The sequence below is a fragment of the Protopterus annectens genome, chromosome 2.part2 (assembly GCF_019279795.1).
Source record: "Protopterus annectens isolate FY-2018-M chromosome 2.part2, PAN1.0, whole genome shotgun sequence".
NCBI lineage: Eukaryota > Metazoa > Chordata > Ceratodontiformes > Protopteridae > Protopterus > Protopterus annectens.
In genome coordinates, this window is record NC_056730.1 from 1,029,548,517 (window position 1) to 1,029,568,216 (window position 19,700).

The following is a 19,700-nucleotide window of genomic DNA, read 5'->3' on the forward strand; positions in this document are numbered from 1 at the left end:
TGAAAGCCTTGGCAAGGTCAAGATAGGCTGTGTGAACCACCTTACCCTCATCTACGGATTTGGTGACTGCCTCAAAGAAGTCGATCAGGTTCAGGAGGCATGATCGGCCTTTCACAAACCAAAACTGGGTGGCATCCAGAGTTTGGAAGTTACCAATGTCTTTGTTTATGAGTTTCATGATGATACATTCCATGGCCTTGCAGAGCAGGCTCATCAGGCTAATAGGTCGATAGTTCCCGGGATCAGTGGTGGCTCCCCCTTTGTGGATTGAGATAACTTTTGCTGTGCGCCATTCAGTGGGCACAAAGCCTGATGCAAGGCTATTATTGAACATGGTGCTTAAGTGGGAAGCCAGTTAATTCTGAAGTTCATTTAAAACACAGCCTGGGATGTTGTCCGATCCCATGGATGCTGTGTTTTAGGCTTTAGAGAGTGCAACTTTTACCTGCATAGTTGTGATTACAGGGACTCTGCATTCTTCCTGTATAGATATGGGCCCTTTAGGGGGTGAGGGGGGTAAAGTTAGCACTGAACCTATTTGCCAGGATGTTGGCAATATCAGTTGGTTCTGTAATTTTCGTGCCTTTGTGCTGTAACTCAGAGCAGATCTGGGTGTTTCCATTGAGATTCTTGACATAGCTATAGAATGCTTTCTGGTTGTCTTTAGAATTAGTGGCAATTTTGTTTTCATAGCTAGCTTTGGAGGATCTTATAAGGGATCTCAGCTTCTTACTGAGGCTGACAAGGGAGCTCCTCCACTCATGGGAGTTTACTCTCTTTTGCAACAGTTTCTTCCCTCTGTTGTACAGTTTGTTTATGGCAGAGAACCACCAGATTGGCTTCCTTTTTTTGGAGGATAGCGTCTTGGTTCTGTTTGGGATAGCACGATCCATGTACTTTTGTAAGTGCTTATAGAGTGCATTTGTGTATGATTCAGCAATTATAACTGTATTGTCCATCTGCATGGGTGTCATGAAGTTCACCACTTCTGTCTTAAGAGGCATGAAGTTGCCTTTGGAGAAATTTTTTACCGTGGTTTCCTTAATGGGGGGTGGGGTTGGGATGTGGATATCAAGGGTGATTAACTTATGGTTGGATCGGACCAATGATGAGTTGACTTCAGGTGTGGAACACCAGTCACTTATGTTGGTAATGACTAGGTCTAGGATATTGTTGTCCCTGGTGGGGTGTGGATAAGTTGATCCAGGGCACTGGAGTTTATGAATTCCAGAAAGCATTGAGCTAAGGAGTTGGTACACGAGTAGTTTTCCCTTGTTTATTTTGTTGCTAGGCAGAACAAAGACTGTTGCTAGGCAGAACAATGACTGTTGTATACAGAGTGGTTAAGGCAGTTTTGAGCAGCTTTAAGTGGGTTTGCTTGGGTTTGCGTGACAGTAAGTGCTGCTAACGTATGGTTAAACGAACAGGCACTTACACCATGTAGGCTTCGCTTACCAGTGCCCAAATTTGTTTAGCATTTATAGTTAAGCAATGCTTACACCAGCTAAGAATGACTCAGCCCTGGTAACCAATGATCACATTCCGGTCTGATGAAATAGCATGGTAATGTCATCTTTAATAAGTGTATTTAATTCCTTGTACATAACATGCTTGTATGTGCTGTCATTACAGTAGCAAGGGGTGTGAGTATACTGTCTGGGACACCTGAGTATATATGGCTAGTAGAAGAATCTTTTCCATTTGTATGTGTTTCATACATGGGTAGTATCCCAGGTTATATGCAGTCACAATTGCATATATTTCATCATTATGTTACTACTTTTGACAGTGCTTTCCCAAGTAAGAGTAGTTTGCAGATTGTCATTCTGGAACTTTACACACATGTATGCAAAGCTAGACTCTGAGTACTGACTATTGTGCTCTTGGTATGTGAGCGGTGTGCTATTAAACATGTTCTACTGGATATTGATCTGATATTTGGATATTAACTGCAGACTACTATGTGTAAGGACATGTCATTGAGGGCTGCTGTCATTTAGTAATGACATACCTTTCAGTGTCAGACGTCTATCTGTCAAAACATTAATCCTAATGCATAATCTGTTGGCTAGTTGATTTCTGTCTGTCCTCTATGCAGATGTGCAGATGTCAGGTATCCAACTTGGCTGCTTACAGGCAATCTATGCTTGACTGACACTGACATGTCTGCCCAACTGTGTTATGAATGTCACAGCTAGGAAACCCCACTCTGTATGCATCACATGCCATGCATACCTCAACTAGACTACCACAGTCAACAGAACAAGCTTGGGTACAGGTCTCTAACCCAGACGCTGGCCATGTTATGTAATATATGTTGAATACATGTCAATTGGAGCACCTCACTGGCCATCTGCAAGAGACAACCAGATGATTGGATGTTGCATTTAACTGCAACCTGAGGATCACTTACATATCATCAGTTTATAGATGGCCTGCTGACAAATGTCAGGTGACATGTTACCACTGTATCCACATCCCCATACTCTTTTCATCTCTCCATGGACAATATCATGTTACACACCTAAGAACACCTGCAACTATGCATCCCAGTACTGCCAAATGTGTCAGTGTGCATTGCTGAGAATAACAGTGTCTGTGTGTTTATAAACTTGTAGTTGATAATACCCTGAGGGCCTTTTCACACACTACACCCCCCATTGCCATAGTTAGAAATGTCTGCTGCTGTAATGGACATTAAATGTACTTTGTTACACTCTTCACTCCTGGGTTACTTGGAGCTTGCAGTACCAGCACAACACTATTGTAAAAATGAGTAGATAGGAATGGGTTACTTTCCAAGTCCTGGCAAGTGTATATGTGTGCAAGTGTGTATATTTGTAGGACACAGCATTCTGAGGCCACATTCTCCAAATACAATACACCTAGTCATACAGTATAAGGGATAGTGATGTTGTTGACATTAGGAGAGCCATGACAAACCATCACCCTGATATCCCTGTGGCATGTGCAATAAATGCATATTGCTGTAGTAGCACTGATGAGATAGACAAGGGGTTGTATTGCAGTTCATGTCAATGTGTGATTGTGGGTATGTCAGAGTATTATCATGGGTTTCAGTGAGTAAAATATTCAATGTGAGGTGTGAGTGCTGGGTATGCTGTCTTTATACCATGGTACCCCCAGTACATGTCCCAAGGTCCACTGTATGAGGACCACTGTCACCATCAACCATACAGGTAACTGATTACACTATCCGGCCCAATGATGCATGTGCTGTGTGCAAATTATCTGTAACAGACTGGACTCACTGACAAGGTAGTTAGCACTGATAAACACAGGTCTTTCATATGTGACTATGACTGTCATGTGTTTGTCAATGTGTATATGACAGTATGTCATACTATGTACTGTTCATTAACACCCAGTCCATCCCTCATTACCATACTGTACAAGGCCTGGTGATGTTCCTCACATAACAAGAAACTGGGGACACACCTCATCCTAAAAGCTGAGTGGTGTGTGCAATTAAGGCCAAACACATTAGTAGCAATAAGTACCTAGATAGGGGTTCTACTCTACTCTCAGTGCTGCCAAGTAAGTTTGTGTGTATGTGAAGGGATCTACTTCAGTTTGCAGAAAATTCATGTCCCAGGAGATCATCTGTCTGAGAACTGACTGGCAAATGCTAACATTTCAAAGGAATCATCTTGTGGAAATTCATTCCATCAAAACTAGTAGTGGATATATAAATGCCCTCTTCCCCACTGTATAGCTGTACAACAATACTGGAGTTGGTATATATAGTCGGTTGTCGATGTTGTGGACACAGCCACCCTCATTGGGGTTATTGTTGTGTGTATCACCCCACTTAGTCTGCTGTAATACTGTACAGTTTATGTTAACAGGTTAAGTAGTTGTCAGTCACACTATGTGCAGCTCTACACCACCCCACACCCTCCAAAGTGGGGGGCTGTGCCACCCACACCAGCACACCTATGTTTAGCAACTCCAGGATTGCACTACATTGGGGAAGGGGACATATACCCTGCCAGTACTATCGTCAATTACATGAAACTAGTAGAATGATTATTTACTGATGTGATGTTTTCACTATTTTGTCTTGGTGGAATTACATAGGCTAAATTGGGTTCTCTGCAAAATTAAGTACATCCATTTTTACAGTATTCTCTGTGTATTGCATCAACACCAAAGCCTGTGTGTGTGTGTGTGTGTGTGTGTGTGTGTGTGTGTGTGTGTGTGTGTGTGTGTGTGTGTGTGTGTGTGTGTGTGTTATACACAAACATGTGGTATGTGCCACCCAGTACACACCTTTATCCACTATAGAAGGGCTGCTGACATCAGCCACCATGCACTCACCTGTATACACCCCTCAGACCTATCAGCCATGTGGCACATACAGTAACTGTTATACAGACCTGTTACTTGTGTTCAGCTGTACCCAGGATATGACACAGTCAATGTGTTCACCACAGTGCCATACCCCTTGTAGGAAACAACAGCAGGCCAACATCCTGCTGACACATAGACACCTACAACATAAACTGAATACATTGTGGAGACAACAATCAGTCAGTGTTAATAACAGCTATAATATATCATGGCTGGACAGCTACACATCGTGACGTGTAAGCATTAATCTTTCCTGCTGAAAACATGTTACGCAGCATTACATTGTTACACCTTAGTACATTCATCCTGTGCATCAGAACCATGTTAGCCTGTCCCTGCATCGATGGTATGGATGACTGGGATGTGGTGTAGGTATCATCATATGCACAGGGTGTGTTGTGAGTTTTCAGAGACCTAGGCTGAGCCATTTGGTTGACATCATGTGTGTGTGTGTTAGGGGGTTTCGTTATTAATTGGGCTGTGCAGATGTGGTGTGTGCAGGTATGGAGGCACCCTAGCTGTGTTGGTGATGTGTGTGTGTGTGTGTGTGTGTGTGTGTGTGTGTGTGTGTGTGTGTGTGTGTGTGTGTGTGTGTATGCATGTGCATGTATGCACACAGTTCTGCCATGTGCCTGCCCTATACAACGGTTTGCTGGACAGCTTCAGACTATACATGGCAGGGTGTGCAGTTCACCGTCTCTGGCCATGGACATGAGAACTGTGCCTGCCAGGGATTCCACAGGCACTACCAGGAACAAGACCAGATATGGTACTCTCCCCTGATGATAACAAATGTCTGCTGCATCCGGGTCCCTTTTAGGACCAGCCAGGGCCATGTGCATGTGGCCTGCTGTGTTGTGGTGTGGACAGCACCCCCCTGCAGTGCTGGTGCTGGTACTGCCACTATAGGAGCAGCTGTGACTTGTTGCATGTCCACTTAGACCTCCACCTGTTGGTGTTGCTAACCTACATCCACGTGGCTGTCGCCCTACTCCCACCATATGCTCTAACACAGACATTGCATGGTTGAGCATTCCCACCATCTCATCCAACCGTCTATCCAGGACATCTGCAAAATAACAGTGGGCACCTGTAGGATCACAGATGTTGTCAATAACAGCAGTATGAGTAGCCCTCTGGAGCCTCAGAGTCTGTCTAGTATAATGCTCCATACATGCCTGTGTCTCTATGATGGCCTGAAATATGCATCTGTTGACACCTGCTGTGACACTTCTGACAGGGGCATGATGGCCAGCAGCCCTCCTATGAACACCCCTGTACATCTGCCTGTGTGGTACCTCACCAATCATCTGGCTATGGCTGCTGTGTACAGACACAGTTGCCATAGTCAGCACACTGTCCTGTCCCATGCCACCACCCGCTAACTGCCCTGCATCTTTGGCCACTGGTGATGGGGTATGTATAGACAATGTAACTGTATGTGGGGATGGGGTGGATAACAGTGGGATGTCATCCGATGGCACAGCTTCAGTCCCTGACAACCCTGCCTGTGCCACACCATACCTATCATCATTGTCAGAGTGTGTATGGACACTAACATCAGTTTGTCTGCAGGAGCGACCCTGACCCACCTCTTCACCTGTGAGGGGAAAACAAAAAACGTACTTTAGACCTGTACATCATTGCTTACCTCTACACACACACACACACACACACACACACACACACACACACACACACACACACACACACACACACACACACACACAATTACAGGTGAGGTGGTACAAAGCTATTACACAGACCTCTCATTACCCAACTGTCAACATGCATGACATATGGCACTCAACACCATGCACTGCAGCTATACTCAATCCTTGTTACCAACATTATACATCTCTGTGATGCATGAGTTGTGTTACTAGGTGATGCCCCTTCCCCTGGAAAACACTGCACCCATGTACACAGTATTGCCCTGTACCTGTTCCACACCCTGGCATGTACTGTGCACCATACCTCACAAGTGTACACACCATTGCTGAATGTGTATATGTGTGGCAGTTATGTTTGCTCTGTTGCACACAGCCCCTATGTGTTTGTCTGACACACACCTGGGATAATATGAGGACAGATGTCAGTAGTGAATACCTGATGTCTGATTTGCAGATCTCATCATCAGCATTGCATGTATGAGCAATAGGATACAATTACACTGACAACCTCCAAAGCTTACTGTGGCTATGAGGAGTGTACACACCCTTATTGACATGCCACCCTCTTCCCTGATATGCCATGGGGCCACAATATTTCATATGTTAACATTACACATACCTAATATGTGACATATGACCTTTGCAATCAAATGCAGTATCAAACAAATGTGTTACTTGTGCAGATGCTGATTGAGATGCATACAACATGTGGGTTGCATAAGTGTGCACACCCTTAACACGATGTTTTTTTGCAGCACCTGTTAAGTGAACTATAGCAGCCACTATTCCTGGATGGGGTATACTAGCATGGCCCGTATTCACTTGCTATTATTTGGTCACTCCGCACTGCAAATGTCCCCAACTCTGCCAGACTGCAAGGTCAGCCCATGTGCACAGCCCTTGGAGGTCACACAGTGCCTTCACTATTGCTGTGGAGTCAGGGTTATGTCTGGCACAATGCATGACCTTGACTGTGTTCACATACAGCCATTCTTAGCAGGCTTTGGATGTATGCTTCAGTTCACTGTTGTGTTTCAGGATGACACCCCTCTTCATCCTCAGCCTTTTTGCAGATGCTTGACAACTATAGGCCACACACGAGTGTCATTTTGCAGTGTCCCAAATTCAGAACACCATGTCTACTGGCCTAGTTCCTGCTAATGAACAGCAAACCTAAAGGTGTACATTGGCACCAGCAAGGTACAGATGGAGATGGTGGGCCTGAGGTGGAGTGAGGTGTTGCTTGTGCAGCACATTTATCTTTATTAATACTGTCTGGAGGTTTCAGCCTTGGTATTGGTACACCATTACACATTGCAACACATGCCTTTTGGAGACATGATGTTATGCATATGCTACCTGTAGACAGTCCTGGATGATGCCTCCTGTGGAACAACTCTTCCATCTGATTACCCTAACCCATAGACCACACTTATGCAGAGTCCAGGCAATTGTCGACACAGATACTGCACAGGCAATACTTGCTAGACATTCCTGCAATTCCCTCAGTGTTGATGAATGTTTCTGGGCAGCCTCCATGAGCAGTTTGCAACATGTGTTGTCATCTGTCTTGGATGGGCATCTGTTTATTTTCTGCATTAATGTTGTCCCATACTTCATCATCACATACATGCTTGTCTGCACTGTTTGCCATGGTATATGCAATGGTGAGGTAAGGCTATGTCTCCCACTCCTGAATGCTGCCTTTTGAATATGGGGTCCATTCCATGGTTTGTAAGATGTGTCCAAGCCACGGCTGCCTCTGTTGCAGGTGAGTGGGCAAATGTCATGGACATACCCATTAGACAGCAGACCATTACTTGGTGTGACATTGAGGACCTGTACTTTATGGAAGGTGTATACTCAAGAAGTTTGAATGCTGTCAGTACCTCAAAAGCTGCTTCCACAATATGTTATTTGGTGTGTGCACACATATCCTTCCAGTATTTGTTAAGGTATGTATTCCCCATATTTGTTGTCCTAACATAGGATTCCATATTACACATTCATTGCTCATTATGATCACATTATAGGTTGTAAAAGTTGTGGAATATGGTATTATGATATGCAATTGTGCAGGTCTGTAACAGTTGCCATTGTAATAGTGGTATATACACTGTTGTAGCCACAGTATAAGGGTAATGTTTCAGACATGTCCCTACTGTGGACCATTTGTCCCACCATTATCTTCAGTTCAGTCCACACATCTTGCACTGACAGGTTGTTAGTTATACTGCAGGACTCTCACAAACCCTTCAGATATGCCACCATGGTGACCACTGTGATGCAGTGCAGTTAACAGCAACAATAAGTGAACATGTACAGCATGCATTATAGGTAGGTGTGTTAAATGTGTGCATGGCAAATATCATAGCCATAACATGGCCGGTGTATTGGTAAACCTGAACAAAAAAAAAATCCACGCTCACCAGCTACAGGCTGCTGCCCCAGAGGTATATCAGAGGGACCTACATAGTTGTGTGAGAGAGGTGATGTCAGTATCCACACCTGTGGCATTGGTACAGGGTGGGAGCAGCATTTCAGTAAATCAACAGTACAAACCCGCAATACTACAGACTATGCACATCTGTTCATTACTACACTGCAGCAACAGACTACGTTATCTGACATATGCATGAAGGTACTTTACTCATGAAGATGAATAAACAACAGTGGTCTTCTAATGTGCCCTGGAGCCTTAACTGCATGCTCCTCATCCATTGTGTGGGTAGCACCCACCTCCACAATGTTATCATCAGGTTCTTGACTTGGTTGGTGGACAGGTTTCTCCAGGCTCATGAGGAGCTCCTCAGAATGTGTCAGTGGGGGCTGGATGGCATGACCCTGCCTGTGCCTAGCTGATCCCTCCTAACTGCAGCAGCACATTGACAGACATGGCGGATGAGTTCAGTGCGACGATGTTGCACCTGCTCATAACTGCAGTTATGCTGGCCATCATCATTTATTCTGTGGATGAGCTCATTCCACAGGGCAGTCCTCTCCTGCAGATCATGGGCCGTACACCCAAAGAGGTTCCTGTGGTGATGTATAATGTAGTTGGTTAGTATTTCATTCTCCTGTGGAGTATAGGGAGGGAGATGCTCTCTTGACATGGTACATGGAAGACATAAACAGGAAAAAAAGGTCTGATGACCTGATCCTGACTGGATATAATAGTTGTTAATTGTCATGTCTCCCCCCCCCCCCCACCACCATATCTGCAACAATAATCAGAACACACAAATCAATGGGTATGTTTACATCAAACCTACTGTTGGGACATAAATCCTATTATGCAACAAATATTGAAATGTGTTTCTATTCATGTTCAATGTTGAAACACTATCATTGTTGGCCTGTTGCTAACAATGTAACCTGCAAGCCATTATAATGGTCACTGTGGTTCCATATATGCATGCATTCTGTTTGCTATACAACTGTTCCAAATCTGGCGTTTTGGGTTACGGGAATATCTATGCATGCTGATATAACTAATCCTGGATTGTGCTGACTATTACTACCCACATATGTTCTAAAACTGCAACACAATATCATGTTTAGGAAGGCTGTTCCCAGCAGAACCATCTCTCCCACCTCATCTGGCCATGGCACCAGGCCACAGCACGTATGGGACCCAACCCAGGACCTCCTCATCTGCTGGATCACCTCAGGGGATAGTGCTTGCCCCCCCCCCAGGAGTGCGCACAGAGAGGATCCTGTGACCTGAAGTCAGGTCCAGGGTCTAGAGCATAGGGAGCTCTGCAGAGAATTGGGGGATCTGCTACACCACCTTGAGGCCCTCATGACAGAATTAGAGGTTCAGCCTGCCACTACTTCTCAGCCTCCAGCATAGCCACCTTCAGGGTTGTGAGGTTGCAGTAGTGACTTCCCATGCGTGGGGACCTCAGGCCCACTGTGTCAATTTGGGGGCTCATGGGCTTCCAATTTCCAAACACTCCTCCCCGTCCAAGGTGTTTACTCACCACATGTGTAATATACTGCCCCTATATGCTGTCTTGTCTGTCTTCTGACCCAACCTACCTCCCCAAATGTACCTACTATCCTTACCCAACATTGCACTCTTACCTTAATTCCCAACACAAATTTCACACCATACATAACTATCCATTTCACACTGACTTACAACTGCTTACAGGTGCCTTAATCACTCTGTATCCACTAGCCCTTTTTCTGGCCAGCAAATAAATGATCAGTCCTTGCAAATGTGTAACCCATGACCTAGCACACCATAGCCACATCAATTTACCAGTAAGCAGACATATCATGCAGCACATTCAACAGTAGGGAAATGTATTTATATATATATATATATATATATATATATATATATATATATACACACACACACACACACACACACACACACACACACACACACATGCACACATATATATATATATGTGTGTGTGTGTGTGTGTGTGTGTGTTTGTATATATGTAGACATACATGTCTATATATGTGTCCATATATATGTAGACATACATGTCTAGACATATATATATATATATATATATATATATATATATATATATATATATATATATATATATATATATATATCTATATATATAGTGCATGCAGACACAGACATCGGGTCCACACTCTGAACCTCCTTCCTCCACAGCTGCACTGTTCTTCCTTGCTACAAAACAGAGCATCACATGTGGACACAGCCTAAAATTAGGGGGATATATAGGGACAGATCGTAGATAAGCCTATTACAAACCTATGAAGTTTGTGCATGATACATTTCACATTACCATGACTGTTCTGAAGGTGGTGGGGTCTGAAACTGATGTGTCTATCATGACTTCATTACTTCCACTATCAGCTATTTGCCAGACTAATATACATGTTTGGAGGAACAGAACAAACACTATGATGACTTATATCTTGTCATTCTTTGCAGAGCTGCACAGTTGGTAGGTATGGCCCACTGCCCACAGGGCCAGATGCTATGTCTATAGCAGCTCTTCAGCAGGACATAATTACAGCAGCAAGTCTTGATGGCACATATAAATCTTTCAACATCATCTATCCCATTATTACAGACCAATTACTACATTCAGTTACATGCATGCATGTTTCACATACCTGTTTTGTTATTGTGCTCTCTTCTGTGTACCACTTGGATATCTTCCTTGTTTTTTTTTTTTTTTGATTGTAGTATTATTTTTTTAGTGTTATTTTTTTTTTTTTTTTTTTTTTTATTTTCTCTCTCTTTCCACTACTGAGATCGAGCTGGTTTGGATAGGTTGCAGCATGGCTTTTGTAGGTGATGTTCATGATCAGGTGATGGCCTCTGCACTAACTGGTGTTCCCCACTTGCTAACTACATGTAGCCAGCTGTGTAGTACTTCCAATAGCCAATGTCATAGCAACCCACTACTATAAATGACTGCATCGTGTGGGTGTTGTCCCTTTACCTTTCCTGTATGGAAAACATCCTTCCTGTGTGTGGGCAGCAGTGTTACAGACAGCAGGTACCAATACCTCTTACAACAGGACTTGCATGACACAGGCCAACTACATGTTTGTGTAAGGTTCCAGACCTATGGACAGTGTGAGTATTGCTGTTATATGCATTGGATACTGCTAGTTTTACAGGGTAGATGTACATTCTAGTTTTGCATGGAATGCAGTCTGTTTGCATGGCTCTCAACTGTGAGACTATCCACATGATGGCCTGAGGATTGGCTATGTTTTTTCTGTTTACTATACAGGTCTTGTCTCTGACATATCAGTGGCATTCTCTCCATTGATTGATATCAGTACATGGTTCTGACTTCATATTCCTGAATAAGGGTATGTTGCAACCAATCCTGTAACACCAGAAACTTTCACAGTGTATAGGTTCATAGGTTCATAGGTTCATAGGTTTATACTAGGCTATCTGCCCTAAGGCATTTATAAGCCTAGCCCAAATTTTTGTGGCTTACGCCACCCCTTATATGAAAAAATACTGTGTCCATTAGTTTGTTGTGCCTCTGTCCAGCAGTGACACAGAGATGATTCCCGGGGTAAACCTACGATCTCCCATCCACAGGTCTAGATTTCTCTTGAACAGAGTCAGCGAGGTGCTCTGCCTCACATGGACCGGGATTTTATTCCACAGCATAGGGAGTCTCTGAGTGATAAATCTATCCCTCCAGCACGTCCTATTTATATCCGTGCTAAGGTTTAAGTCGCTTGCTCTAGTGGTTTTGGTGGATTTGGAATTTTTGAGGTGGAGCATGTCCATTAATTCCGGGTTGGACATGGCCTTGTATGTCAGGCACATGTCACCTCTGAGCAGACGGTATGCGACTGAATAGAGCTGGAGTTTCTTCAATCTGACAGCATATGACAGATTTTGGAGTCCCTTTATCCTTTTGGTGAGGAACTTTTGGGGTCTCTCCAATTGCTGCAGATGTCGGGTGAGATACATCCCGAATGGGGCATTGTACTCGATCATTGGTCTGATAAGTGAAGAGTACAGGGAACAATAACCTCACTAGATCTGGATGTGAATCCTTCATGATCAGGTGGGCAATGTAGAAGGTCTTTCTAATCACTTTAGCAATGTGAGTGTCAAAAGAAAGGCCACTGTCAACCTGGGTCCCCAGGTCCCTGATAACCTCTTCTGTGCTTAGTGGATTGCCACCTATATGGTAGCTTGGGGTTACCTTTTTTTTCCCGAAGGGTATGACTATACATTTTTTGGCGTTTAACTTCAGGCCATGGCTCTGGCACCAGCTATCTGTTTCCGTGAGTCCCTTCTGAAGGATATCCGTGTCGATGCACTTTCCACTATGGCGCCCAGTTTGCAGTCGTCTGCAAACTTTGTCAGCCAAAGTCCTCCTATGTTGGCCTGTACATCTGAGAAGTAGATGCCAAACAATAGGGGACCAAGGACCGAGCCCTGTGGGACACCACTTGTGACCGGCTTGGAGTCTGACACAGCGCCAGCAACTCTAACCCTGTGGGTTCTGTCCTTAAGCCAGTTTGCAACCCATCTTGTGACATATGGGTTTACATTTAAGCTGGTAGTTTTTCTACAATACCAGTGGGGTATTGTGTCGAAAGCCTTTGCAAGGTCAAGGTAGGCTGTATGGACTGCCTTTCCTCATCAATGGCCTTGGTGACTGTTTCAAGAAGTCACCAAGTTCAAAAGGCATGATCTTCCCTTGACAAAGCCAAACTGGGTCGGGTCCAATGTCTGCAAGTCCCCTATATCTTTGTTTATGAGCTCCATTATGATCCTCTCCATAGCTTTGCAGACTAGACTTGTTAAGCTTATGGGGCGTAATTACCAGGGTCCGTGAGGCGCCGCCTTTGTGGAGTGGGACAACAGTTGCCGTGACGCCACTCCTTGGGCACGTATCCTGTGGTAAGGCTGAGATTAAACAGCTGCCTTATGTGCGGGTTTAATTCCTCATTTAGCTCGTGTAGCACACAGCCGGGGACACCATCCGGTCCCATTGATGCTGTGTTTTTAGCTTTAGAGAGCAGCTTTCACCTGCATTTGAGATGTCCGGGAGGCTACACTCGGCTGGGATAGTTATCTCTCCTTTAGGGGAGAGGGGGTGAAGTTTGCACTGAACCTGTCTGCCAGTATGTTGGCAATGTCTGTGGGTTCAGTGATTTTTGTATCATTTTGGACTAATTCTGAGCATATCTGGGAGTTTCCACCCAGGTTCCTAACATAGCTGAAAAAGGCCTTATGATTGTCCTTTGAATCCATGGCAATTTTTCTCTCAAAATTGGCCTTAGTTGATTTTATGAGTGCTCGTATTTTTTACTAATAATGATCGGGGTGACTTCCTTTATGGATTTTGTTCTATCATGTAATAGCTTTCTCCTCTTATTGTAAAGTTTGTTAATGGCTGGGGTCCACCAGACTGGACGTTTGCCCTTTGTGGAAAGAGTCTTGGTTTTATTTGGGATTGCCTGATCCATGCAGTCCTGGAGGTGTTCATAGAAGGCATTTGTAAGGGCTTCCGCAGCTTGGGTTGTGGTTTCCACTGGCTCAGGGGCCTTGAAGGATACCACACCAGTCTTGAGTAGTGTGAAGTTTGCTTTAGAGAAGTTCTTCACTATGGTCTTTTTGTTTGGGGTGGGGCGGGATGTGGATTTCCAGTGAGATTAGTTTATGATCAGATCTCACCAATGAGGGATATACTTCCGTGTGGAGCATTTTGTCCCCATGTTTGTGACAATGAGATCTAGTATATTTTCTCCTCTCGTGGGAACAGTGACTAGCTGTTCCATGGCATTTGAATTTATGAACTCCAGGAACCGTTGGGCTAGAAAGTTAGGGCTTGAGTAATGTTCCCAGTCTATATTCGGGTAGTTGAAGTCACCCAATATGATGGTGTTTGGAGATACATTTATACCCTCCAGTGTCTTCAGGAAGGCTGTGTGGGGTTCCTGAGTTTGAGAGGGTGGCCTGTAGCATGCTACAATTTGTAGAGCAGTTTTGCCTATGGTTAGTTGCACCTGGATGGTTTCAAGCTTAGGCGTTGCCACCAACCTGGAGGTGTGGGTATCCTTTATGAATATGGATACACCCTCCTTTTGTGGTGTGGTCCGGGTTTTGGGGCTGGAGCATGATATGAGGTAAAACCTAATAGTGCCGGGTGCTCTCACGAGCCTTGAACCAGGTTTCAGTTACAGCACAGACATCGATGTTCTCCATACTGAGAAGGGCCTCGAGTGTGCATTTTGAGATTTAGACTTCTGGCATTGAGCAGCATTACCCTCAGTTTCTTCCCATTTTTGTTTTCTAGGGTGGTAGGTTTAGAATTTGAGCCTTGCCTAAAAAGGCACTATGGGGTGGCAAGAGCCTTAGCCAATATCCAGAATCCCAGGGTGACAGGTGCAAGCCGTCCCTTGCAGCGTGGCTTGTCAAGCATGTCATCTCAGGCAGACAGACACTGGATCCCCTTTGAATGACACCAGACATTAAGCCAATTGTTAAAGCTGATCATCTTGTCTCTATATTGTGGCATCATTCTTGGTGAAGGAAGGATACTGCTCAGGGTTAGGGTCATACCTGCCTGGGCTACATAATCAGAGAGCTCCTCTATGTCTCTTTTCATGTAGTCCAGGGAGGTACATCTCAGGTCGTTCACACCAGCATGGACAATGACTGTGTCATATTTGTACTTGCCGTGGAGTGACCCGAGTGCTTGTGTTATGTGGTGGATTTTAGCGCCCGATAGGCAGCTTACTGTGACCCTCTCCTTGTTCAGCCTGGTGAGTGGGACGTCAGTGTGTCTGACTATGGAGTCACCTATGACAAGTATGTTTGGTGTTGTATTTGGCCTTAAGGGCTGTGACTGCTTTGCACACTGCTTTTGTGGTTTATGTGTTGCTTGTGGGGTGTCTTGAGGTAGCAGTTGTTTGGGTGTCTGCTTTGGAGGCCTCTGCTGTTTAGGTAAAGTTTTACTCAGAGCCTCGAGTATGTCTTTGTGTGTTTATGTGTTTGATTCAGTGGAGTGGTAGCATTATGTGAGGCTGGTTTTGTGGTGTGTGTAGTTGCCTTCTCCTCCTCTCTGGTCTTGCCAGTCCTGAGTTGAGAGAGCTCAGCCTCCAGTTTGGCTAAATAGCTGCATCTCTCGCAAGTATTTGTGTTATGTGGGAGGAGGAGAGGGTTGTCTGTGTACATGAGGCAGTTATAACATTGCCTCAAGATTCCCAGATTCACCAGCTGGACCGGAGAGAAGATTGACAACTGACCTTTGGACATGCTAGAATAATATTGGGAATTCCTTAATTGAAAACAAGGGCCAGTGGGGAGTGAGGGTGTAGTGCTTTTAATTTTTAGTGCTGACTTATATAATTGCTTTAGTGAGCAAGTGCCAGGTAACTTGAGTGCAATGTGTTACAAGTAACTAAATGCAAAACGACAAACAGTAACTTTCTTTCAAGTGAAACAAGGAAATAAGTACAGTAAGCAATGCAGATATCACTAGTGATCCACAGAAGCACTGAGAAGTTGCGTATTAGGTGGAATTAGCTTCCAGGAAATAACAAGCAAACAAACAACAAGCATATAAACAAAGCTAGATTCAGCAGGCCTGGATCTAGTCTATGCTAGAGCAAACAAGGTGAACCAATTTCAGTAAGATACAGTTCAAATATTCAGGCACTATAAACCTTTAACCAGAAATTCCCAGCTCAGAAGGGCAGAGTCCAGCCTCTTCTCCCACAAGAGTGCAGACCACGAACCTTCTTAATGTAAAATAACTGGCCTGAAGCCCAAGTGCCTAAACCAGAACTAATACACTTGGACACTGGGCTCTCAATCAGCAGTTCCCAACTTAGAAAGATGAAAGCTACCTGTTCTGCCACCACAGTGCTTGCCACAAACCTTCCTAATGTAAAACAACTGGTCTGAAGCCCAAGTGCTTAATCCAAAAGACTTGAATGATAGCTACACTTTAATCAAGTTACAACCAAGCAGTAATAAATACCATTGAATACTTTAGAGAATGTCTGGATTAGTGCTCAAGTTACACAAACAAAGCTAGATCCAGCAGGCCTGAATCCAGTCTATGCCACAGCAAACAAGGTGCACCAACTTCAGTAAGAAACAGTTCAGATATGCATGCACTATAAGCCTTTAACCAGAAATTCCCAGCTCAGAAGGGCAGAGTCCAGCCTCTACTCCCACAAGAGTGCAGACCACGAACCCTCTTAATGTAAAATAACTGGCTTGAAAGCCCAAGTGCTTAAACCAGAATTAATACACTTTTAGAATAACAGACACTAAGCCCTCAATCAGCAGTTCTCAACCTAGAAGGATGTAAGCTACCTGTTCTGCCACAACAGTGCAGACCACAAACCCTCTCAGTGCAAAACAACTAACTGGTCCGAAGCCCAAGTGTTTAAACCAAAAGGCTTAGAATGAGTTACACCAAGCAGTAATAAATACAATTGAGTATTTTAAGATGATGCAAAAGTAAAAAGAAGTAGGTAAAAACACAAGTACAGTAAAAGCAGATGAAAATTTTTTTTTTTTTTTTTTTCTGAACAAGTGCTGAGATCAAAAAAACAGATTTGAGTGCTGAAACTAGAAAACTGGCTAGTTATAAGGGAAAAAAACAAGCTAGAAGGCTTCCCTCGAACACAGAAGGGCTTGGGGGCTCAGAAGCCTACAAATAGTCTGCACCACTTAACAAGAAAGGCAGGAAATAAGCTTAATTTTTTTTTCTATTTCCCAGATGCTCTCTTTGTACACAGTAGGAGTGCCTGAAATCAGAATATGATCTCACTGCACTCAGTTGAGTGAGCAAATGAGATGGGCCCAGAGGCAGGCTGAGGGGCGGGCAGTTTCAATGCCACTAAGATTAACAACTGAAGAGCAGAATAACTTCAGATAAAAATTCCTTCAACACTCAAATTAAATACTGTATTTTTTAAAAAAAAAAGAGCAGATAAAGGTACTTAAATTCTCTTATACGTCCAGTTGAATATAACCAAGTTCTTAGCTGGCCAAGCTGAAGTTTTAAAGCAGGAATTATTTCACATGCACCAGTTTAAATATGCAAGGACAGGAAATCAAAGAATGTGGCTACCCGCACACCTGTAATTACTAGCAAATAACAAAATTCAGCCAACACTAGCTTCAGTTCAAGTTACTGAAGAGCAGAATAACTTCAGATAAAAATTCCTTCAACACTCAAATTAAATACTGTATTTTTTAAAAAAAAGAGCAGATAAAGGTACTTAAATTCTCTTATACGTCCAGTTGAATATAACCAAGTTCTTAGCTGGCCAAGCTGAAGTTTTAAAGCAGGAATTATTTCACATGCACCAGTTTAAATATGCAAGGACAGGAAATCAAAGAATGTGGCTACCCCACACCTGTAATTACTAGAAAATAACAAAATTCAGCCAACACTAGCTTCAGTTCAAGTTACTGAAGAGCAGAATAACTTCAGATAAAAATTCCTTCAACACTCAAATTAAATACTGTATTTTTTTAAAAAAAAGAGCAGATAAAGGTACTTAAATTCTCTTATACGTCCAGTTGAATATAACCAAGTTCTTAGCTGGCCAAGCTGAAGTTTTAAAGCAGGAATTATTTCACATGCACCAGTTTAAATATATAACAGCAATATTGCAAATATGCCCCTGTATTCCAGCCTCTGTCCTCCACATATATACCAGGCTTTGTCCTGATGTCGTGCAGTAAGAGGATGTTAGGTAATTGCCTATCATTATTTTGTACTGGTATTCCTGCTATCATTCCAGTGATGTTGTGGACTCCCACACAAATTGTGGGGCAGAGTCCATATATTTGAGGGTTACAGCTGGGCAAAACGTGTGTGACCTTGTACAGTCCGGAGGTCAGTGTATTCAAAACACTGTTATATGCCCTTTTAAGACATTTTATGTGGTTATTAAATGTTTTTATCCTAGGCTGTTACAACATGTGAGGATTATCAGAAGTAAGAAACATTAAGATATATGGCTGTACATTTTCATACATTTCACCATGGGAAGAGTGGTGGCCTAGTGCTTACTATCTTACACACAGTTCTGTTTGTCAGTGTGATAGTGATGTTTTAAGTTAAGCATTGTTATATAACAGATACATTTAGATTGTGACAACTAATACTTTTCCACCTAGGGGATGAGTAAAGAGTGTAATTGGAGGCTGCTGAACTACATCTGTAATTAACTATTGATTGGTTCTTATTTTCAAGGCAAGTGTTTTTTTTTTTTTACTGTTGTACTACTTGAATGCCTTAGCCTGGGCAGCAAAGTATGTTATATTTTTCGGATTACTGTATCAAATGTTTTATCTGTGGGTTGCATGAATCAGTTATGTATTTCAAACATCTAACTGCTATAAGAAATGGCATAAACAACTGAAATAGTAGACAAATAAACATGTCTATGCATGCAAACTTGTGTGTGGTGTCATGTCCTTTGCATTGTGTGTTGGTATATGTTTCATGCAATAATTCTCATTTGTGGGACAGAATCAAACACTGGCCATTTTAAAAGGTGGCAACTGTAGGAATAATGGCTATTTGATATGCTGTGCACCCTCTATATATACTCTTCTTATACATATCTATAAGTAGTAATACATTTATATGTGTATGTATGTGTATATACATATATATATATATATATATGTGTGTGTGTGTGTGTGTGTGTGTGTGTGTGTATATGTAACTAAGAACGAACTTCGTGACACAAAAGCATTCAAAAAGAATAAAAAGGAAAACACCAGCAACTCTTGTATTATTTAGTGCTTTCTTCGTCTTTAATATCAAGACTTCTTCAGAATGACATGTTTCATTAATACAAGCAACCATTTTAACATTGTTTAAATACATTACTTCAAGTAGTTTATTTAAATTAACACAACAGTTCCAATCCAATAATAATGTAACAACAGTAGTCTTGCAAGGTGATGTGTATATCTTCATTATCATTAAAAAGGTAGATCTATTATCCAGGAGGGGTGCCTTGTTAATCCTGTAGTGTTGTGTGCATACCGGGCTTGTGTGCAACACGTATATCTGGAACAGAAACTTGGAAAGAAGCCAGAGGTATCGTGTGCAAAGTGGGGTCATGTGCAAAAAAAAAAAAAACCTTTAATATCTTAATAAGACCCAGTCAGATCGCATT